The sequence below is a fragment of the Lutra lutra genome, chromosome 3 (assembly GCF_902655055.1).
Source record: "Lutra lutra chromosome 3, mLutLut1.2, whole genome shotgun sequence".
NCBI classification, from domain to species: Eukaryota; Metazoa; Chordata; class Mammalia; order Carnivora; family Mustelidae; genus Lutra; species Lutra lutra.
The window spans coordinates 144,757,693-144,782,244 of NC_062280.1; the positions used below are offsets into that span (position 1 = coordinate 144,757,693).

The following is a 24,552-nucleotide window of genomic DNA, read 5'->3' on the forward strand; positions in this document are numbered from 1 at the left end:
ATGTCCTGAGGGTTCTGTAGCAAAATATCACGAACTGGGTGAATTAACCAACATAAATTTATTGTCTCATGATTCCAGAGGCTAGAAGTCTGAAATCAAGGTGTGTGTAGGGTTGGTTCTTTCTGAGAGCTACGGTGGAGCGTCCGGTTCCTGTGTTGTGGGAGCTGGTAGAGAGACACATGCAAGGCCGTTGCCTGTCATGGTGTTGGGCTTGAAATCTCCATTGGTCAGAGGCTGGCAGGTGGGAAAAAGAGCTGGTGAGGAAGCAGAAAAAGGCAAGAGGAAATAGAAACCTTTGAAGAAAAACTGAAACCCTCAAGAACAAACTGACCCCACTGTCTTTCACCACCTCCAGCGTCCATGACATAGGTGGCCTGCAAAGGAATGGGTGCCTTTGTCCCAGAGCTACACATAGGCTAGCCCTGTGCTTGGAGGAGCTGAAAGATGGGAGCTGGTGGGAGCTGGGGGAACTGTAGGCCAACAGCCAGACAACCCCCAGTGACATGTGTTGAGCTGCCATCATCTGGGCCTACTCTGACCTTTCGAGCATAGAAAATGGCTTCTCCTCGGTCCCTGCCTTCCAAAGATTATGCAGACTTCCTTTGTGGGCAACCCCCACCTTGAATCCCTTGGGGGAAGGGAATCAAGGAAATATCGTTCCAGATTAGCTATGTTAATTCAGCACAAACCCATCACAGCGTTGTGTAGGTAATGGCAACATAGAGGAGTCTGATGGAGGCATTTATTCGACAAAATGGGTATTTTGAGGAAGATCAGCTTTATATTGTAGATGATGGACTGGAGGAAGAAGAAACTAGAGATAGTGTAGCTAAAAGTTGATTATAGTAGTCTGGACATGGGGTTACAGAGGCCAGAGAAAGAGCTGCGGGGGGGAAAAAGTGTAAATTAGGTGCGAGATTTAGAAATATTCTAAAGGAAGAATTGAGTGAGCTTGCTGAGCAGGTGAATTGAAGAGGGAGGGCATGAATTCTTTTGAGGTATTGAGCCTGGGTGGTGAGGAGGATTGTGGTCTTTGAAAGGAAATGATTCTTTCAAAAGCTGCTCTATTCTAATAGACTGGTTCTTCTACTCTTTTGGAATGCATTATCTTATTCAGAGAATTTTAAAAGTTTTGGACATTTGAACAGTTTAAAACTGCAGGATGGCAAAGAAATGAATGATTCCCTTAGAGTGCTGATAAAGTTGGGGGGGGGCAGGAAATTCTACTGAGTTGTTAGTAAATCTGGCTGCCAAGGACTCTTGTCTGGTGGAAGGAGGTTGAGCCCAGAGGTCCTCTGCAGAGGACCTTCCTCCCCATTTTACACTCGACCCCAAGGTAGAGGAAGGAAGAAATACTTATGGCAGGTGGTTTTTTTCCTTTCTTAACCTTAGAATACAAGTTCTTAATCTGGGTTTCTTGAACTCCTTTGCGTTTCAGGGAACTTGTAAAATTTTTGAAGTTTTTTACGAAAGTTTTGGTGTTTTGTGAAGACATGGATTTTTCTGGGGGAAGGGTTACAGCTTTCATCAGATTTTCAGTGAGATTTGGTTTCCAAACAGGTGAAGAATCTTTTGCACAGAGAGAGATCACTGAGCATAGTTATTGGCTCAATTCACACTCAGCTTCATTATTTTATTTTATTTTACTTTAGTTTTTACTTTACTTTTATTTTATTTTAGAGAGAGAGTATGTGTGAGTGAGAGAGTATGAGCTGGGGTGAGGGGTGAGGGGCAGAGGGAGAAGCAGACTCCCTGCTCATCAGGGAGCCAGATGTGGGACTTGATCCCAGAACCTGATATCATGACCTGAACTGAAAGCAGATGCTTAACCGACTGCTTCCCAGGCACCCCCACACTTAGCTTCGTTCTATGTCCCGTGTTGCTCCCAGGCCTGGGAACTGTGGGCACATGGAGAGAGGAGCCAGGAAATTACAAGAAGTAGGGAGAAACAGATTCCAGACAGAGCAAGGAGCCAGCTTATGACAGTTTCCTCCCTTTCCTCTCCTGCTAAGTGAAAACAGTATGCAAGGGATTGAGACGGAGGCCTCTTGTTTTCACAATGGTTGTTCTTTGCACACCAGGTGCATAACCAATGTGCACTAAGTATTTTTCAGTAAGCTAATTGATTAAGGGACTGTTTCCAAAATTTCTGCTTGGGACTCAAACATTAAGGCCATCAACAAGCTAGCAAACTGCCCTTTCTCAGATGTTGCTTCCTGTTTCTGATTGTAATTCCCCATGCCAAGCTTGCTAATTGGCTCATTTGCCTTGGGTCCACTGTATCCTAAGCTTTGTCCACTCACGTAAATAGCAGATTAGTTCCAATAGGACTATGGTGCACAATGCCTACTTTTTGGCTTCCCAGCATCTGAATCCACATCCTACTTGTGGGGAGGCCCCCAGTGTGGCAGCAGAGATGGAAAGCAGGCTCCCACTTCCCACAAAGGAAGCCAGAATAGAAAGCTAGTGTTTTCTATCCCATCCCTCTGGAATCAGAATGAAGGCATAGAGTTTCCTTGAACCTGTGGGATCTTCCCACCAGGGACTTCAACCTTGAATGAGTGACAGAGAGACAGATGAGTGATGAGATCCAGTTCATAGCCATGGCAGTGGTCATTTAGCAAAGGCAGTTATGTGGTGTCCTGTGGTGGGGACTGTGTATGATTTGGTGGTGGCAAGCTTGTTTCTACTGTCTGGATGCCTCTACCAGCCCTCCCATCCATGTGGACAATGACCTGACATCACTCCAATAGATAACATTTTGCTTGAGTTAACCAGATTTGATTTCTGTTGGTTGTGATTAGGAACTTTGAGTGATAACAGGAAAAGAAGAAAGACAGTCTCTCCAGCCCTTTAAATCACCTTTACCGTGCAGCATGAGTTGAAATAAAGGCTCCAGCCCTTGAATGACTCCTGTGATGGTTAATTTTATGTGTTAACTTAATTGCTAGCAGTACCATTCTAGGGCAAGATAGTAAATAATTATTTTTTGGTCAGATGATTAAACCTTATGGCAAGTTACATTCTCAAAACAGAAAGTCTCTCTATTACTATTTGGGCTTGTAAAATGATCGAGATAGAAACTACACTGTCAGAAAGAAAGCATAAGGGATCAGGAATTGGGAAAGCAGGATTCCAGCACTAGTCTGCTTTTCAATCATTTATTTTGTGCCGGTAGCCAATTTCCATTTTTGGTAACTTCCCACTTCTAGAATGAGAGTACCCATTCTAGATGTCACCATGTTACTTTTATCAGAGGTAATGATGATATATGGAAATTTGGAAGTGATTTTACTTATGATCGTGCTTGAAAAGTAAAAATTTTAAACCAAATAGTACTATTGGCCAGCAACATTTTCAGACAGTTATGAAAACCTAGCTCTTATCCAGCACGCGACCGGGATTTCAAAATTGTTTTCTGCAAAGGTTCTGGTCTGTTTTTGGATCCTCTACAGAAAACAGTCAAGTCCTCAGAGAGGCCGCATATTCACTTGAACTTTAGCTATGAGAGGTTCATTGTGTCTCTATGTTCCCTTCTCTGGGAGAATATGAAAGGAAGGAATTTGGCCTACTATATAATTTTTTTTTTTAAATTAGCATGGACTTGGAGTCAGAGAATCCTGGGGTCAAAATCCAATTCCCACCATCTAATTGGTTGTATGATGTTGAGTGGGTTATTATTTAATTTCTGAGTCCCCATCTCTTCATATATAATAGAAAAAAAAAATACCTTCCTTAGAGACAGGAGGGAGGATCGGCTGAAGTCACGTTTATAGACATCTGATGGGTTACCTTGCATATCCTGGTGCACAGTGTCTTTTGGTTCCCTTTTCCTTCCCTGTATGAAGAATTTTTAGGGACGCTTGGGTGGCTCAGTTGGTTGTGCATCTGCCTTCAGCTCAGGACATGATCCCGGGGTCCTGGGATGGAGCCCCAGGTCAGGCTTCCTGCTCAGTGGGGAGTTTGCATCTCCTTCTCCCTCTGCCCTACCCTCTGCTCATGTGCTCTTGTGCTCTCTCAAATAAATCTTAAAAAAAAAAAAAGAATTTTTAAACAATGCCCAAGACTCAATCAAGGATAAGAGAATTATGGGTCAATGAGTAGAATTAGGTGCAATATATGAATCTGTATCTTGAGAAAAATGTGATCTCAAGTAAAGGTCTAATCATAGTAACATTAGCTCGTATCGACCAAGAAAGAATAAAAGTTGGATCACATCCTATATTTCCAGAAATTCCAGAAGTTTCCAAAAATGAAAGGGGAGAAAGCTAACTGTTGATTACCGAGACCTAAAAGTTGGGAGCTACATATTTTTTTCAGTTTGTCCACTCTAGGTCTCACTGAGTAACCAGACAAATGCTTCATTTTTCTGAAGTTAGCTTCCCAAATCGGGGAATGAGGGATTTATTTTATTTTGCTGGGCAGTCAATGCCATGTGCTCGGAGAGTCTTGGATGAGAGATGGAGTCCATCTGAAATATTGTTGTTGACAAAAGTAAATCAAACATCAAAACCTCCAGGGCTCTATTCATCACTTCTCCTCAGAAAAGCTGTGTAGGGCATTTCTGGTGAAATATAACACGTAACCCAATGCAAATTTCTTGCAAATTATTTTCATAGGATAAAATATTATTTCACTGGGACTGTCACTCTTACTTTAACATTTTACTTGGAAGACAGCCCTCAAACCTGCTGACCAAAAAATTTCTATTGCTCTTTTGGGGTAGTTAAAAACTAGAGACAGAAATAAAGGCAAAAGAAAAAAAACCCCAAAACGAAAAACCAAAACAAAACAAACAAGCAAACAAATGAACAAAAAATGAAATGAAGCCCAAAAAAATGACTCAGGGAGAAAAAAACCACTGACAGCCCTCCCAAATCTTACTTGAACTGCAAAGATTACCAGGAATGTTTGGGTTTGATGGCATTTGTGGGATGTCAGCTAAAACAACATGGTTCTCTTTTCTGGAAATAGTGACTTCAAACATATCACTTCAGACTCTTCTCAGCAAAAAGCACAGAAAACGAAAAAGGAAGCTAGAGCTTCTCTCTCTGTACCAGTCTCTGTCTCCCACCCTACCCCAGCAGAGTGAAGGTCTTGAAAGCCAAGAAGGGCCACACTGAAAGTGTCCACACCCACACTCCCTAGAGGCTGCCGCACCTCCCAAAACCCCAGGCATTTCAGGGCCATGGAATGCTTGGCAGAGTGCCCCTCAGAGAAATGTTGGCTCACCAAGTCAGCGTCACGCTTCCCCAATCGCGGAGTCCACCATGAGGCAGGTGGGAGATGAACCCGTGCTGGCACTAACCATGGAGACAAGCAGGAGGACAAGCATGAAGAAGCTGATGGCGAGGCAACGGAGAGACGCTGTTAGAGCAGCCCTGACTCATACTGGGTCTCGTCAATAAAGGTAATATCAACACAGCCCGCTGATCTTAAATTTAATACATTTTTCCCACTGGGAAGTGGGGGAGATAATGTTGGCGTAGACTGATACACTAAAATAAAGCTTAGTGTGCTTAGGGGTCCCCTGGGGTGGCTCCATCAGTTCAATATCTGCCTCTGGACTTTGGCTCAGGTCATGATCTCAGGGTCCTGAGATTGAGCCCTAGGTCAGGTTCCTCGCTCAGCTGGGGGCCGGGGGAGTCTACTTCAGATTCTCTCTCTCCCTCAGCCCTTCCCCCGGCTTGCGTGTGCTCTCTTTCTTTCTCTCTCTCAAATAAATAAACAAATCTTAAAAAGAAAAGAAAATCTTAGCGTGCTTAACAGACCTGAAATTTCCCATTGTAGGCCAAAGCGGGTGGCCAGGAATTTCAGGAGGAAACTGGCTCCAGGCTCTTTGAGACATTCACTGTTGCTTAGTTAACTGTAACCAGATTGTAACTTTCCAAGTCAGTGTCCTTTGTCCAGAGCTGATTGAGTGATAAGATGACTAAAGAGTCACTGGAAAAAGAGTAAATGTGATCTGGGTCCAGAGGTGGAAAGGGAAGAGTGCCTGAAACTTTTGGGCCCAGCACTGCTCGTGATAAAAAGCTCTCAGAATCACGTGACCTGCCTTTCCCTGGTGGATTTCACTCCCGGCAGAGATAGGCGGCGGCGCTGGGGAGAACTGACATCCTTCACTTCCCTCTATCATCCTTCTTTCCTTCAGGGCTCACACTTCAAAGCTACCTTATTAAATTCTAGGCCCTGCGAGGTATGCATTATACGCATTACCTCACTGAATGCATTGCCACAGCTGCCTTGTGAGGTAGGTGTTATAATTAATTTCATTTTTAAAACAAGGAAACAAGGCCTCGAGGGAAGAGGGCCCTCACCTAAAGTGGCCCAGGTAAAGGGACAGAACAGGGACACCATGCCAAATCTGCTTTGATCCGAAGCCTATGCTTTCAATCTCCACGCTGTATGGTGTATGTATGCTTCTTAATTCTGAACTGAAAAGAAATCGGATCCAAAGGAAGTGAAAATAGAAGGAAACAGCTGTGAACGTGAAGGTGAAGTGTAGTGTCGTTAGTGGGCTTACGGGAGCAAGGGACGAGGCAGGAGGTCTGTGAAAGATAATGCCTCAGTGATTTTCCATCATGATCTAAGAGGAATCACTGTTAGGATCTTTCTAACACTCAGCATCAGAGAGCTGCTGGCAACTGCAGAGTGAACTGTGAAAATCAGGGTTAGGAACTCAGATGCCGGGTCCCTCCCCCCACCCCCCCAACCCCCCGCCGCAACCGCTCCCCCTTTTCTCCCTGAGACCTATCTACCTTTCCACCTTCTTCTCCAGTTTGAGGTTAGCCATTTGGGCTGGTCCTCTTCTTTGACAGATATCGCCCAGACTCTCAATGACTGATGGAGGCATCTTGTAGGCAGATGGCCTGGGTTGCTCAGATCAACCTTTGAGCCCCAACAATGCCATTTAACTAGTTGTGTTTCCTGGGGGTGGTGTCTAAATTTCACTGAATTGATCTCACTACCTATAAATGGTACCAGTAAACACCTGCTTTGCTTGGGCTGTCATAAGGATCAAGTAATATAATGAATGTAATGTATTTAGCACAGTGCCAGGCACAGAATGTACTCTGAAATGATAACCATTCTTATTATAGAGAGGCTTTTTCCTTTTAGTAACTGTTGGAATATGTTTTTTTTTTTTCCCCACTGTAGAATTCCCTTATCAAGAGTGGATTATTTGCCATTTGATGAAAGAGCACAATATCATCTATGGGTTAGTTTTTAGGACTGCTGTTACAAAGAACTATAGATTAAGTGGTCTATAAATAGCAGAAATTTATTTTCCCACAGTCCTGAATGCCAGAAATCCAAAGTTAAAGTATTGGTGGGGTAGTAGTTTCTTCTGAGGCCTTCTCCCTTGGCTTGTGGAGAGCCCTCTTCTCCCTGTGTCTTCACATTACCTGTCCTCTTTTATCAAGTCTGAGTCCAAATTTCGTCTTATAAAGACATGAGTTATATTAGATTAGGGTCCAACCTAATGACCTCATTTTAACTCAGTTTACCTCTTTGGAGACCCTGTCACCAAATATAATCACATTCTGAGATATTGGGGCTTAGGACTTTAACATACGAATTTATGTTAATTTAGAACATAAATTAATTGGGGAACGGATGGTACAATTCAGCCCACAAAAATCACACATGAGGTCAAGAAAATACAGGACACAGAGAAGCATGTTTAAAGTACCATGGGGAAGCTATTAGCAAAATCTAAGGAGTAAAAACTGTATAGGACACATAACCTGGTTTCTTCAACAAATAATTGTAATAGCAAGGAAAAGGAAAGGGAGGTGGACCCTAAAGGCCAAAAGAAATTTTGTGCTCAAAACCACTCATCATCAGGGAAATAAATACAGATCAAAACCACAATGAGATACCACCTCACACCTGTCAGAAGGGCGAAAATTTACGACACCAGAAACAACAGATGTTGGTGAAGATGTGGAGAAACGGGACCCCTCCTACACTGTTGGTGGGAATGCAAACTGGCGCAGCCACTCTGGAAAACAGTATGGAGAGTCCTCAAAAAGTTGAAAATAGAGCTACCCCACGACCCAGCAATTACACTACTGGGTATTTATCCCAAAGGATACAAAAATGCTAATTTGGAGGGGTACATGCACCTCAGTATTTATAGCAGCATTATCAACAATATGAAATTATGGAAAAAGGCCAAATGTCCATCAACTGATGAATGGATAAAGAAGATGTGGTGTGTACACACACACACACACACACACACACACACACACACACACACAGGAATATTACTCAGCCATAAAAAAGAAGGAGATCTTGCCATTTGTGACAATATGGATGGAGTTAGAAAGTATTATGCTAAGTGAAATAAGTCAGCCAGAGAAAGACAAACATCATATGATTTCACTTATAGTGGAATTTAAGAAACAAATGAGCAAAGGAAAACAAAAGAGAGAAAGAGAGAGAGAGAGAGACAAACCAAGAAACAGACTCTAAACTGTAGAGAACAAACTGAGGGTTGCTGGAGGGGAGGTGGGTGGAGGATGGGCTAGATGGATTATGAGTATTAAGGAGGGCACTTTGTGATGATGAGCACTGGGTGTTGTATGTAAGTAATGAATCACTAAATTCTACTTCTGAAACCAATATTACACTATATGTTAATGAACAAGAATATAAATAAAAGCTTAAAAAAAAACAACTTGGAGGACTTATAACCAAATGCAAGTTATAGACTGTTTGGATCTTAATTGGAACAAACCAACTTCAAAAAAAAAAAAAGCAAAAAGCATTATGAGACAAAGAGATTTAAATATTGTCTAAATCATTAATGGTATTAGGGCATTATTGTCCATTTTTTTGGTGTATTAATAGTGTTCTGGTTTTTTCTTTTATAAGATCCTTATCTTTTAGAGAAATCTGCTGAAATATTTACAAGCACGGTGATGAGAGCTCTGGGATTTCAGTGTCTCATTTGGAGGGAGGGAAGTAGCATGATTATAGTTGAAATAAGGTTGGTCATGAGTAGATAACTGTTGAAGCTGGATCATGGGCCCATTATGATAATAGACTCACTAATTTGTGGATGCTTGAAACCTCCTATTATAAAAAGGTTAAAATATATAGAAAACATTTTTCCATGCCATTAAATATTTTTCTACAACATAAAGTTTCAATGTAGCATTCCATTGTATGGATGTATCATAATTCATTGGTACAATTTCCATTGTCAAACTGTGAAGTGATTTCTCTTTTTTGGCCATAAAAGATATGTAAATTACTATACACAACCTCATCCATCCATTCATTCATTCATTCGTTTGTTGTTTTATGCACAATTCTGTTTCTTTAAAATAGACTCCTATAAATGAAACTGGTGGGCCAGAAGGTAGGCTTGTATTGGAGGGGTTCATTCCAGGATGCCAAAATATCCTCCATCAGTAACAACTCTTTGCTTTCTCCTTTTGCAGCATAGTCCCCACACGCCTCTCCCATTTCCTCAGTTAGATACGCAGGACATACATGCCAGGCTCTAGAATTTTTCCAGCTGGAGGGCAGTTGCAACGCACCTCCTGAGGGTCTCCTGAAATTGTTTCACATTTGCTTGGCTTTTCTTTTCCTAAAATATGTTCTGAATGTTATTGATCATGCTTTGGCTTTCATCTAGAAACTTCATCATGAGAATGGCAAATCAAACAACCAACTAAATGACAAGACTCTCTTGTTTGATGCATTAAAAGGATAGGGAAGAATACAGACACGAAAATGACCATCCTTACATTCAATACAAAGGGATAAGGTGACTAGACAAGAAACCATTAAACAAGATTAACAGGCATACACACTGGTATCAGCCTAAAGAGCAATAGGGATCACAAAACCTAGCTAAAGGTGGGGAGCAGGGGGTAGTGAGAAGCAAAATATCAAAATAATCTCTTCCCCAAGTCAGATGATGACTCAGCCACATGACCCTGCTGGTTCGCTCTGCTGGCTAGAAGTGCCTTAAAGAGACAGATATGAAGCCTTCTTTATACACACTGCTTCCCTTGATGTTTGCTGGTAGTGCAAAGGACCAGAAGGATGCATCGCTAATAACAGTGTGGTGAGCTGGAACAACCATGGACCTCAGCGTCTTGTAGATCTGAGGTTAAATCTCTGCTCCGCCACCTGTTATTAGCTGTGTGACCTCGGCCAAGCCACGTCCCAACTTCAGACCTCATTTTACTTATTGGTAAATAAGGACAGTGAAATCTGCTTCATAAAGTAGTTGTGATTGTTGAACAAATATTTGTAAATTGCTGAGCACAGTTCCGGGCACTTAGTGGAAATTCTAGAAATGCTGACTATATATGGGGAACATTTTTTTTTAAGATTTTATTTATTTATTAGAGAGAGAGAAAGAGAGAGCACAAGCAGGGGGAGAGGCAGAGGGAGAGGGAGCTGAGCAGGGAGCCTGATGTGGGGCTCCATTCTAGGACCTGGAGATCACGACCTGAGCTGAAGGCAGATGCTTAAACATCTGAGCCAGCTGGGCGCCCCTGTGGTGAATCATTTTAAAATGAGTTTGCCTTCTATGTTTCCATAGCATTTTTCCAAATGGTATTAAAGCTGTTGTACCTTGTTTTATAATTATTTGTTTCCATGACATTATCTCATTCATTTATCCTTGGGGCCACAAGCTTAGCAAAACTTTCTGCTGACTGAATAAAACTCAAATTCCAACGTCCACAATAGTAAATATCTAGCTATTGCCAAGTGACCTAGATATTACAAGTGAGCTTAAAAAGTTCATTCATGTCCCTCTATTCAGCATCTAATTAACCAAGAAATGTTGGTTGGTTTATCTGTTTGGGAGGCAATATCCAAAAGTGGTGAAATGTATGGTCTTTGGGACCAGACAGACTACGGTTTCAGTCTTGGCTTTGCCCTTTCCCAGCTGTGTTATTTGGGGCAAGTTTCATAACCTTTGTAAGTTTCAGCTTTTTTCTCATCTAACAAGTAGGGCTAAGAATAGTGCCTGCCACATTTGGTTATTGAAAAGATTGAACAGGATAAATGCAGCAAAGCATTTATGATATAGGATACTGGCATAAAGTAAGTGCTCCGTGAATGCATCGTAGTGTTATTTTGAAAATACGTTTATCAAAATGTTACTATGGGAAGGAAATTAGGTAGGTGTGAGAAATTAAAAAAAAAAAATAACGATTGGGATGCCTGGGTAGCTTAGTCCATTAAGCTTCTGCCTTCGGCTCAGGTCATGATCTCAGGTTCCTGGGATTGAGCCCTACATCTGGCTCCTGGCTCAGTGGGGAGCCTGCTTCTCCCTCTTCCTCCACCCCTCTCTCCTGCTTGTGCTCTCGCTCTCTCACTCTCTCTCTCAAATAAATAAAATCTTAAATATATATATATATATAACTTGATTCTCGTCCTCAAGAAGATTGTAGGCTTCTTTGGAAAATAAAACAAACATGGGCAAATAGATAATAATACAAGTCAGTCTACGGTTAAGTGCTTATTAAGTGGAACAGACAGAAATTCTTAAGTCCTGGGACGTGGATCAGTGAAGTGAATTTTTACCCTCTTCTGCCCACTCTCTCCTCTGTCCCCCTTCTTGATGACAGCCATTGACGGTTGACTAGTCTTTCCTCCTGTTCCTTTGAATGTTTAGGATACGAAAGCAAACATTTAGATCAGTAGTCACAAACTAAAATGCCTTCATGGACCAAGTAACGGTCGATGTAATGCAGATATGGAAAGCAACAAGAAATCATGATAGGAGATGACAGCTGAATGAAGAGTAAATGCCAAGCCTAAATGTAGAAATCACATTCATACATTCAAAAACACTGTGTCAGCTAAACACAATGCGACCTACAGGTCACTGCTTGCTATCCTTGGTACAGAGAGTTTCCAGTTTATCACATACTTTAAATAGGCTGAAAAGCAGTGGCCTAATATACCACCAGTACTAAGTGACTACCACGTATGAATGCTCACTGTGCACCAGATGTTGTGCTAAGTACTTTAAACTCTCGAAACAAGTAAGGGACTACTGTTATTTATTATTACAGAAAAGGAAACAGGTTCAGAAATGTCACATAACTCATTCAAGGTCACAGATTTTCAATTGGTAGAGGCCAGACTTGACTCAGACATGTATTTTTGATGGCAAATTCCACATTCTTGACTACTGTTCCGCAAGAATCAGATTTTGGCCAGAGAAGCTTCTAAGATGATAGTAGGACTTGAGCCGTTAGAAGGAGGATAGGCAGAAAGGCAGATAGACTTTCTGTGCCACATTATTCTTATCTATTTACAGGGGTTTTTTTTTCCTCCTTGGTTAGAGTAAATCATCGCAATATCCCTTAAAATTACAATCAATTGATGATGAATCACAGACCTGTACCCTTGAAACAAATAATACATTATAGGTTATTAAAAAAAATAAGATTACAATCAATTGAATACACAACATTCTGGTGAAATTAAAACATGTCACCCAATAATAATGTCGTGAAAAGGAACAAAAGTAAGAGGAATGTGGTCTTGGTTGAAGCCTTCCATAGGCATCCCAGGAAGATTCCAGGATAACTAACAGGCAGCGGGCATTTTCTGAGCCTTTGCTTCATTAATATGCTCGCCTCCTTTGCCAGAAGTCATGAAGGAAACAGCACCTCTCAGGATGGAATTTGGAACTAAGAGTGTAAATATCTAGCGACTCTCCTCCCACCTGCCTCCATAAAATTAACCACTGTTGCATCTAGGTGCTTTTCTAATGTTTCCAAGAATGTTTTGCTAAGCCTTCGTACACTGAGAGCAGTATAAGACAGTCTGTGGTTTGTTCTGAATTTTCCAGGCAGGCAGCTTGGCTCATTCTGATTTCACTCACTGAAAGGCAGAACCAAACTATGTAACTCAAGCAAAAAGCCACAAATAGCTAGTTGATACTTGGGGTCAATATTAGGAGTTTCAGTTAAAAACAATAATAATCCTTCAGATGGTATTTGCTTCCCAAGAACTATGCTATGCCCCCAGCGCAGGCAACTGCCATCATTGGTTCACTCATTGCTAACCTTGCATTAAAAAAGAAAATGCAACTTTGAGTTGAGATACAAAGACAGGTATTTAACATTAATACTTAATTACCTTTGCTTCCTCTAACTGGCTCTCCAGGAGACCTGCCTAGTTAACCTGATTCTCGCTGTGGAGTCAAAAGTCTTTGGACAAAAACATGCATCTTTGTCTCTAGCACTTTGGAACGCTAAAGCAATTAAAGCTTTTTTTTTTTTTCTCCATACCAGGTTAAAAACTATGGCTCATCATTTGTAACTTGTTGGAGAAAACAAATTGACCTTCTGAACATGCCGAATTACTTTTGGGGGGTTGATACTTGCTTCTCCATTAGCTTCTTATAGGAAAAACCTCTTATGGCTCCATCTGACTTGTCTTAGCTGGAAAGACACCACCTGGTTGTCTGCTTCTCCGACTCTCGTGACAGTGGTCATTTCTAATTGGGTGTCTGTGATGATAACTTCTTCTTTTTAGAATTTAAATTTTTAAATTTAAATTCAATTAGCCAACTTACAGTACTCTGGTGATAAGTCTTAACAATTTTCTTCTCCAATGTATATACATTTATTTGGCTGGAGACTACTAATTTAGGGCTTAGTAATCCATTGAAGCTTCCAAATATTTTCGGAGAGATCTCAGATGGGGTAAACCTTTAATCATCTGAAGAATTTGAAGTCCATTTAAATAAACAGTTTCTGAAAAAAACTCTCCAAGTGGTTTTCTGGTCACCTTCCTAACGTGCGTGTGTGCATAGGTATTTGTGTGTAAAACTAACCATAGATAGAGGGACTCGGTATGGCATAGTCTGATGTAGTCAGACAGAAAGTAAACAGAATGAGGAGCCTAGAGAAACTCCCCTGATTTGGAAAAACCTTGACCTTTCCAGACTCTTTGCTCTTGGTTTTTCCATTGACAGTGGTTAGAATTAAGATGGCATTCATAGCTGCCTGCACTGAATTTCTTCCTTTTTTTTTTTTTTTTTCTTTTTCATGCTCTGCATTCAGTGTTTATCCAACTGATCTACTTGGTATTGGGAGAAAAGTTCAGTTTTTATATTCTGATGACAAACTACTTCAGGAACCCTTGGGACCACTGACCCAGGACGTGAACTTCAGCTTGTTATGTCAGGATCTCTCTCTAAGTTTACAAATGAGGCGCTGACCCCAAAGTATTGTAAGAGTTTCTGAAATCTCTGCACAAGCTCCTAAAATCAGAATGGAGAACAGCTCCTTCTGCAATTTCTGCCAATTAACCCACCCCCACACCACAAACCAAAGATTCCACCGTAAGTTAAAGAGCAGCGCTAGTGACTCAGATGGAATGATTTGACCCATAGGGCCCCACTGAGGTGGTGTTTCACTTGCTGGCTGGAATTTCCCTTTGTAGGAAGAGTGGCATGTCCTGGGAGGGCGGGGAACCAGGAGGACATTACTTGCCCAGCAGCTCCTGCAGTCAGAGTCCTTCACCTCAGCAGTGGAGCAAACCAGACCTCCAGGGACTGGAACCCGTGAACTCATGCTTTTCCCTGTCAAAAACTTTCACGGGCTGCCCACACAGACGGAGCAGGTCCCCCAATACAGCAGGAGAGTCCGGAACTTCCCCGATCTACCCTAGTTTGCCTTTAAGCCTTCCCTAGCACTCCTTTACCCCAAACCAAACTGAATTACTCTAGTTCCCCCACCGATGTCACATCCATTTTTTCCCCCTCCATCTCTGACTTAACGCTATTGTTCCTGCCTGGAATGTCTTTCTCCTTTGTCAGCCCCAGAAAACCAAATCATATTCGTTTTTTAAGACCTAGGAAACTTTTTCAGATACCGTCTGTTATTTTCCAAAGATACGTACTTCCCTTAAAGCCTTGACCCCTTTCTGCCTTATAACCAGACTGTTTACATTTGCTGTAAGTTCCGTGAGAGAGACATCTGCTGCTTGGCATAACTTTTGCAGGGACTCAGTGACTACTTACTGGCTTGCATCTCAAACCCAACATTTTGACCTCCGCAGCTCCTTTCTCGGCACCCATTCCAACCTCCTCTGGAATTTCTTGTCCTGGTGATGGGGACACTGTCCACTCCAGGGCCAGTTCCAGAGCATTTAGCATTGCTAAATTAGCTAATTAGCCAAATTAGCATTGCTTTTTCCCTCTGTTCCTTAATCCCTCCACCTCCATCTAACCAATGACACTGTCCTGTTAACTCTGCCTTCTTTAACAACCTTAGACTTGCACCCCTGTTCTTTCCTTCCATGTTGCTGTAACGTTAGAACTGGTTACCACCACCCTTCACCTGAAATAAATACATCACAGCAGCTCCTAACCGATCAGGATCTCTCCCTTCTTGCCCTCCCTGTCACTCCCACCCAAATCCATTATTTCCTTTTTTTTTTTAATTATTAAAAGCCTTTTAAAGGTTTATTCATTTTTGTAAGAAAGAGAGCATGAGCTGGAGGAGAGGCAGAGGGAGAAGCTGGCTTCCTACTGAGCAGGGAGCCTAACATGAGCCTCGATCCCAGGACCGTGGTGGGATCATGACTTGAATCAAAGGCAGACGCTTAACAGACTGAGCCACCCCAGTGCCCTAAATCCATTATTTTCCATAGCATATCCAGTATGATTGCTCTAAAATGCAGATCTTATGTCATTCTCTTGCCTGCGATTCTCAGGATCTAGTTTAAGCTCTTTAAATCATGTATAAGGTTCTTTAGAATCTTGGCCCCTTGTTTTCTTTACCATTCATATACCTCTCCTCCTCATTTTCCACCACCCAAACCCCAAACTTGACCCATACTGGATATGTAGATTTCTTGGAAGACTCTTCGGGATTTCTACAGATGTTTTATACAAACTTATGTTTTAAACATATTTTAATTATTTAAGAAACTATAATAAAATACATTCATTTAAATGTATTGTATATCACAGTCTTGTATACTGAGGACCATCGATATATTAATTTGGACAATAAGTTAGTTCTTCAGGATGGAACTTCGACTTTTTTTTCTGAGATTTATTAATTTATTTTAGTGAGAGAGAGAGTGCTAGTGTGAGTTGGGGAGAGGGCTAGAGGAAGAGAATCTTTAAGCAGACACCTTGTTGAGCCAGAAACCATACACGGGGCTTGATCCCAAGACCCTGAGATCCATGACCTGAGCTGAAATGAAGAGTCGGATGCTTTATTGATTGAACCACCCAGATACCCTCAGAATTTCTACCTCTTTTGAGTATGTACTTGAAATTCTGCCAAATGCATCATCATTGATTCAAAAAGTTGGTGATTTTTCATGGGCTTTTTTTTTTTTTTTTTTAAATAAGGCCAAGTTTTTAAAAAAAAAAAAAAAAAACACAACAAAACTCTGCTCAGGTGAAAATTGTGTATCATTACTATATAGCTCAATTAAATACCAAACACTGAGGCTCTTCATCTTGGTACATGTCAAAGTATATTTTACTAGAGACATTTTATCACTTACTGAGGGTTGGGGTGTTTGTGGCTGACTTGTATATCATGATGAGAAATGCAAGCCATTGTTAAATAATGTTGTGGTTAAACTTTGAAAATAAAATCGCTTTGGCTCCTTGTCTAAGTTTTTAGATTAGTTCATTTGAAGGGTATACTATGATAGAAAGGAAACTATTAAAAAAAACTCACACTTTCCCTTTGCATCTATTTCTCTGTGCAAAGTAGGTTTTCTAGTTACTCTGAAATACATAAACATTTTTTTTAAAATGGTCAAAACTTAACCAAACACAATTAAAATAACTTGGATGCAGAAATCAATATGAAGCAAAGTGTTAACACCCAATTTCAGGTTTATGTTCATTAGACTTTCTGCTGTTCTCATTGATGGATAAGTAAACACTAAAAATATAAAAGTTTAAAATGAATTTGTATTAGTAAAATATCATATTTATCTGTTTTATGTAATTGAGCTCCAAGAAAAATTTCAGTTAAAAAGATACGTTCTCATGCTTTAAAAAAAAGTGAGAACCATGAAAGTCTCAACAAGACTGTTCCTCTCTTGATCTTTTTTTTTTTTAAGATTTTATTTATTTATAGGCAGAGAGAGGGGGGGAGGCAAGCTACCCACTGAGCAGAGAGCCCGATGCAGGGCTCAATCCCAGGACTCGATCCCAGGACTCTGGGATCATGACCTGAGCCGATGGCAGAGGCTTTAACCCACTGAGCCACCCAGGCACCCCTCTTCTCTTGATCTTACTAAGAATCTTGATGCCTTAGAGAAAAGAACCGCCAGATGTCCACAGGCACATTTTCTGTTCCAGCCAGGATCAGCTCTGTTCCAAACAGAGAATTGTCTTGTTGGCCTATATGTTCTCAGGGCAACATACTAAGGTATGGCTGACTTCCTACAAGGATGCCCCCATCCCCGACCCAATTTCCCCCACTTCTCTTGGGGTTATATCTTTGAGAAGCCTCTTGGTGTTGAGCGCATGACCATGCATATTCTTTCCTTTTGCTTTGTTTCCTCTGTCTCCACATCTCCTATCACACACAAACATTGTACTATTTCCAAGCACCCCAAAGAACAGAATTTGCTCTGCAGAACTAATAAATTGCGACAGTGTCATTTAATACCTTGCCACGTGGTTTTGTTTTGTTTGTTTGTTTGTTTGTTTGTTTTTTAGGTAGAAGTCACCATACCTCAATGTGGGATTAAATAATTTTTTGGAATTTTAGATTCTTCCTCAGCCAAGAAAATGTGTTCATATTTATTGTTGCAGAATTTTCCCTCCCTCCAGAATGCTACATGAAGGCGTGTTTGGTGTTTGTGATCAGCAGGTTATGCACACGCTGGACTGGTCACATGCTGAACCTATAAAGACATGGAGGCTGGCGGTGCTAATTCCACTGGGTTAAATTCCACAAGGAGGACAGGTGCTTACAACTGCCCAGAATGGCATTGAGAAATATGAGTTTGTCCTTGTCCTTTTGAACACCATACTGGTTGGATTCCTGAGAGCTTTAATGGTCACCCTCTGAACGGAGCTGGTCTTTGGCTTGGTGTTTATCAGCTCCCGGGCTGAGGAAATTGGGCTTTATCTCTTTCAGATGAGATCACTACAAGCCTCATTGGGTAAAGCTAGTGGGAGGAGGGATTGGGGGGGTAAAGCCCTTACTCCCTTTACTTAAAATGCTTCTGCAAAACCCATACCTTTTACAGAGCAAAGCCCAGGACTCCCGCCCTCCTTCCCCAGCCTAGCGCAAGATAACTAACTGGGGATTTACTTATTTACTTCTTTCAAGGGCTTTTTAATTAGTAAACCTTCCCCCTAAGCAAAACGCTGATCTCTCTCTCAAGATAAAGCACTTTGGGCCTCAGGTTTCTACTTCTCTCTTTTCCATTTCCTTCAGGTTTTATTAAAGCTGGAGCCAGGCGGAGGGAGGCAGCTGTGGGCTGGGGCATTGGGCCCGAGGCGGAAATTTGTACCTTCCTTCCCCTGCCTGCCACAGGATTCCATCCCATCCTCTGGAAGAAAGAGAGAGACAGAGACAGAGAGAAAGGAAGAAGGAAGAAAGGAAAAGAGAAAAAAACCTCCTAAACTCTGCAGTTATTCTATATGATCTTGATTTTTGTTGTTGTTTTTTGTTTTTGGGGAGCCCAACATGGGGATTGAACTCACAACTTTGAGATCAAGACCTGAGCTGACATCAAGAGTCAGCTGTTTAACCAACAGAGCCACCCAGGCACCCCTATTTGATCTTGACCTTAAAGGGAAACCTTTCCTCTGGCTTGGGGTCTGGCTGGGTGTTGACAGGCTACATGGCACCTTGGGGATGCTGTCACAGGGGCAGGAAAAGCATTTTGCAAAGGTGACAGGCCTGTGGCCCCCTGACCCTCAACTTAGAGTCTCTTCGTGGCACAGCCCCTTTGGAAAGGCTTGGGCACCACTCACCATTTACTGTCCTTCCTCTGACGCCCTGTTCTTTGACCTCCACTAACAAATGACTTCCTGATTACCTAAGCTGGGCCGCACCTGCCTCTGCGGACCAAGCTGTCACCCAAGAACTGTGCAGGGCTTCATTGAAATTCACGGATCCACTGTGAAGTTACCTCCCTGGGCGTATTTATCTGGAAGGGCGAGCTGGCTGCTTTGGAGTGTCTGGTGATTAACTGTTTCTTCTTTGCCTTTTTTTTTTTTTTTTTTTAAACCCATGCAAGGGCTGAGAAAGGAAAATTCAATCCTTGCTACTTGTGGAGTGTTGGGTCGGCAGTGTGGGCAACTTTGACATGGGGACAAGTGCGGGTCCCCAGTGTGAAGTAGGGTGAGGGGAGAAAAGATCACAGAATTTCTGAAGCTCGAGTCAGTGGCATTCATGAGCAAATCATCCGTCTCCTGGTTCTTGACCTCCTTTGGGCATTGGGAGGGCTGATGAGCTCATGCTTATGAAGAGTGTAAGCCTTTAATTGAAGTATAATTAATAATCATCTGATAAGTGAATAACAATAATAATGATGATGTAATCCCCTTCCCCCACAGCCCCACTCCTGTTTCCTTGGGTAGTAACATCATGACATGATGTCCCAGTGTACTCAATTAGATGAATGACTGGAGGTGCAGACAGAGCACAGCTAAGCGCCTGCTGGCACAGTCCAGGGTTGGCCTGCCACCGAGAAACCCGAGGGCACAGAACAATGGAGCAATGTTCTCTAAGTGTTGTGCTGTTTGGATAATGGACAAGTTCAAGCTGTTTCATGACTCAGGTACTAGGACAACCTACTTGCTTCTTTCCAAAATGGTGGCTCCCCCTGGGGCTGGGGGGTGGGGAAGAGCTGAGCCTGGAACCCTTACTGAGAGTGACGGTTATTTCCCCTGATCCTCCACCTCGTGCTTTCCACAGGCCCTTGTACTCAGTCAGATGAATGAGTGAGTCTTCCAAGGGGGGGGTCGTGATATGCGTGGATTTCTACCTGTGTCTACACCAATGATTATCAGAGGGACATCTGGATTAGTTGACCTGACCAAGATTTTTTTTTAAGATTTTATTTCTTTATTTGACAGAGAGAAAGAGATCACAAGTAGGCCAAGAGGCAGGCAGAGGGAGAAGCAGGCTCCTTGCTGAGCAGAGAGCCCAATGCAGGGCTTGATCCCAGGACCCTGGGATCATGACCTGAGTTGAAGGCAAAGGCTTAACCCACTGAGCCACCCAGGCACCGCGACATGGCCAAGATTTATCTTGAGTACCTAATGAGATGGATAAGAAGCAGTGAGTTCTAGAAAAAAAATAATCTCTTTAGTTCTTAGGCTTCTCACAGTTTAATCTAAAAAACAAAGTCCTCAAAGCGGACCCAAGCTTAAGAGAAGTGCTTAGACTGGGAACAGGGGAATAAAAAAATTATGAAGGAGGCAATTCTACACCCACTTTTGTCCTAAAGTCTTCTCTGGCCAGAAGGCTGAGAGAGGCAGAATGGAATCCCTTGCTAGAAAAGATAATAACACCTTTCATTTGCAAACAATTTACAGTTTACAAAGCACTTTCGTATAGCATGACCTCATCCGAGTCTCATTATATCTAAGTTCATAATCACCAGTTTATAGATGAGGAGATTGAGGTCCAAAGTGGCTAAGTGACTCACTCGCCCAGAAAGAAAGGGGCAGAGTCAGAGCCAAACCCGTGTTTCTAACAAGACATTAGGCCTTCTTCCACCATGGGCAGATTCCACGATCTTCTCTCCTGGGAAGATCAATATTTGAATGATTGAACAAATAGTAATGAATAATCACTGGATGTTGGGCACTGTACTGCGTGCTGGGGAGACAGCAGTGAATGCGACATATGAGGTTTGTGTCATAACATTTCACCACTGTAATAGTCTTGTGCTGCTGGTACCTCTAGGCCATGCTCTCCCTTCACACAGATCTTTAGAAATTTCCTTTCACTGCAACAGTGACCATGTGTTCTGTCTAGCTGAGGTACAAAAGGGAAATCTTTATAATAAAGATTATGGGTGTCTCATAGAATCTAATCAAGTGTTGGTCCATCCCAAGCTTTAGAATGACCACGAACCTTTCCAAGATTCCCAAAGTTTGGGAAGGTCAGCTTCTGGGCTTTCAGCAGCGGAACTGAGGAGACCTTTTCTCTCAGTCTAGATCATGTTTTTCTGTTTCCAAGTTCATATCCCCAGCAGAGAGAGAATCTAAGTGGCCCCACCTTGGCCTAAAGTCTCTACCCTTGAAACAACCCAGGCTCTCTGCACAGGTGTCACCACTGGAGGTCCATCCATGAATGAAAGAGTTGTTCCCAGGACCAGGAAACCAGTGGGTACTAAGGAGGCTGCCGAAAAAAAACGTTCAGCCCAATGTGCCCACCCCAGACTTTGGACGACTCCCCAGAGGAAAGCAGGGAGGCAGGAAAGAGTTTCCAAAACTCAGTCATCACCTCCCCGAGGCCCTTCTCTCCCAGTTTTTCTGTTTAAATTCTCAGTATTCCATAGAGAAATTTCTGTAAAAAACACAAAATAATCTTTTATAAATATATTCTGGAATATTTATGGCTGATATGCCTGGGATTTTCCTCTAACATGTTTCAGGGATGCCTGAGTGGTTTAGTTCGTTATGCATCCAATTCTTGATTTTAACTCAGGTCAATGATCTCAGGGTTGTGAGACTGGCCAGGGTTGGGCTTTGCACTGAGCCTGGTGCCTGGAGCCCGCTTAGGATTCCCTCTCTCCCTCTTCCTCTGCCCCTCCCCTCCCCACCCCAGCACACACGTGCGTACTCGATCTCTCTCTAAAAAACCACCACCACAACAAGCAAACAAACAAAACCCAAAAATCGAGTTACAAGAATGCAAAGGGATCATTCTGTCATCAGGTTCCTTCCTTGAGCCTGTTTTAAATAAGCCTGTATTTTTCTGTATAGATTTTGGGGGGGTTTCCTACTTGCCTTGTCATCTCCATTATTTGATGTTTCTTGCAGGACAGAATTATTCAATCAATTTCACAAGCAGGTGTGGAGGGCTCCTTTGGGTTCGGTGGTCTCTCTTGCTTCTGGGTGAGCTAAGAGCCCCAGCAGTTTTGGGGTATTTGCTTGTGTATTTCCTTCACCATCAACCCTTTGCACAGGTTCCACAAAATGTGCCAGGGACTCTCATTGCTCTGGTGGCTCTGCTGTGACCCTTCTGTGCTGACCCTGCTGTGATGGGACAACAGCAGCCTGAGGAAAGATCCCCGTTGGAGCAGGGAAGCCCCGGGGGGCATTTGCAACTGCAAGGGGCATTTCTTCCCTGGCATCTGATGCCCAGCCCAGCTTCAGACATCGGCCTGTTGCTCTGGGGTCAGGCCAGTTTCTAAAACACATTCAGGAACAACCTTTATTTTGACCCAACGAGGGGAAAAGAAAGGAGAGAGACAGCTCGCTTGGCCCCAGCTCAGGTAGGGTGGGCCAGGTCAGGCGGCTCACAGCAGGTGCCCAGCTGTATCTGTTTCCAGCAGTTCCATTAACACTTGGCAAGTTTCACTCACCTTCAGCATTTGTAACATGCAATTGTTGACACAACTAATATTACTTCATGCTCTCGGGTCTTTATGTGTTCCCTTGCCATTGTCATCAGAACACAGGATCTATGGGGTTCATTTTCTATAGATGCTGTGTTTGTTGATGGCAGGGAGACAGTGTATGCCCCCCTTCCCCAACCTTCCCCCCCAAAACACAGTGCCCTCATTTTTTCTTTCTGGATTGACGTTAAGCACTTAATGTAATTGCCTTGCAGAAAAAAATAGCGAGAGATGTACAGTCAGCCACACCGTGGCCTCATATTTCAAAAATAAGCCAGGCTTCTTTTTAAATGCTCCTTTACAGGGTGTGAAATCAATCATGTCACGCGGGGTCCCCCATGGTGCAGGGGAGGCAGACGCTTGTCTTACTCTAGAAACACAGCCAATGAGTTGAGTCCTTCTCCTTCCCTGCCCACACCCCACCTACCCTCGGTGGTTCATCCTACCACTTCCTACTTGGCTTCTCTTCAGTGGGCTTCCTCTTTTATGTTGGCAGCTCGCTCTGTGATTCTCATCTGCTCGGTACACAGAAACCATGACCGTTAATAGTCCAATCTCCTCCCTGATGTCCGCCTGTTCATTGGCCTTGGCCTCTGTTAGAGCACTACAGTTCATTCTAGTGACTTTCTCAGTGTGACTCAGTTCCTGAATCCTGGCCGTTCTCCATACCCTCCCCTTTACCTTATCTCCCTGGAAATGCCTTTTTTTAATGCAGACCCAGGCCTGCCTTCCCTCAAGCAACGCTCTCCTTTGCCTCTTGTGGAGCCAGCCCTCAAGTAGAAGCAGAGAAAAGAGAAAGCTTTTGACAATTTGTTCTTGCTGATCTATTGTATTCGGGGATGGGACCAAGAGTAAAGCAAAAACAGCTTAGAGAAGTGAATCCTGTATATAACTAAAGGTTATAGTTTTCTTCTACTCGCTGCTTACCTGCTGATGGAGAATGATCAAGGCTGACCTTAAGAAAATAGCAGCTAAAGAGGGGACTAGGACAAAGGGGTTGGAAAATCTACAAGCCAGGCACACAGCCCTTAGCTGTGCTGTGTTTTACTCACCTCCTGGCCCTGCTGAATAGTTTTGCTGGGGCTCTGGGTGAGCCAGACCACCTTCCAAAAAACCATTCCTTGCCTCTGCCTGCTTGGCGCTGGATTTCCTCTTCTTATGACTGGTGTGTGTGCTCTGACACCCAAGGAGGTGAGGCTCTGGTCATTACTGTTTCCTAGCCACCTGCCTTGGAGAGAATAGTCAGAACACACCCATTTTGCCCCTCGACCTGACCTGTTCAGCCTGGCTGCAGGGGGCCCGGAGCCCTTCTCTGTATGTGCACATGCACACTTACACAGGATGTGCTGGCTAGCCATCTTGGCGTGTTTTCTAGTTAATAACTCAAAATCTGAATGTGATAGCTCTTTTCTCCATATGTCATGAAATCTGAGTTTTTGAGGGGTTGTCTTGTCAAGATGCTTGTAGCTGGTTCAGAATAATGACTACAAATAGGATTATACCAAGGAAATCAAAATACCAGGCTGCACAAGGGAGACTGCCATCTCCCCTTGGGGGTTTCTTCTTTTCTTCTGTTTCCCCAGAATAGTAAGCTTAGGTCTTTTTTTGATAATTAATTAATTAATTAATTATTGAGAAAGAGAGAGAGGCACATAAGCGGGGGCGGGGGGGGGGGGTGGGCAGCAGGCAGAGAGATAGGAAGAAGCAGACTCCCTGCTCAGCAGGGAGTGTGATGTGGGACTTGATCCCTGGAGCCTAGGATCATGACCTGAGCCAAAGGCAGACCTTTTACCAACTGAGCCACCCAGGGGCCCGTATGCTTGGATCTTAACTTAGGATGGTGACTGTCTGTTTCTTCAAAGACTTCCTTGTAGATCAGCTTTGATCTTTGTCTACAGTGAAAATGCTGGGAAGGTCAAACTATGCGGAGTGGAAGTATGAGAAGAGATACATGACACACACGTCCACAGAGGACAGAGGTCC

General features: G+C 42.9%; 2 long non-coding RNA genes across 2 annotated transcripts; one reads left to right on the top strand and one right to left on the bottom strand.

Moving 5' to 3' along the window:
• LOC125096463 (uncharacterized) lies at positions 1–6,875 on the bottom strand. Its single transcript, XR_007126198.1, has 3 exons — positions 6,759–6,875; positions 5,233–5,342; positions 1–234 (listed from the first exon to the last, which is right to left on the bottom strand). It is a non-coding gene; the product is annotated as an uncharacterized LOC125096463 (long non-coding RNA).
• LOC125096461 (uncharacterized) lies at positions 1,733–24,221 on the top strand. Its single transcript, XR_007126196.1, has 4 exons — positions 1,733–5,410; positions 17,795–17,948; positions 18,426–19,776; positions 21,992–24,221. It is a non-coding gene; the product is annotated as an uncharacterized LOC125096461 (long non-coding RNA).
• Positions 24,222–24,552: the final 331 nt, after the last annotated feature.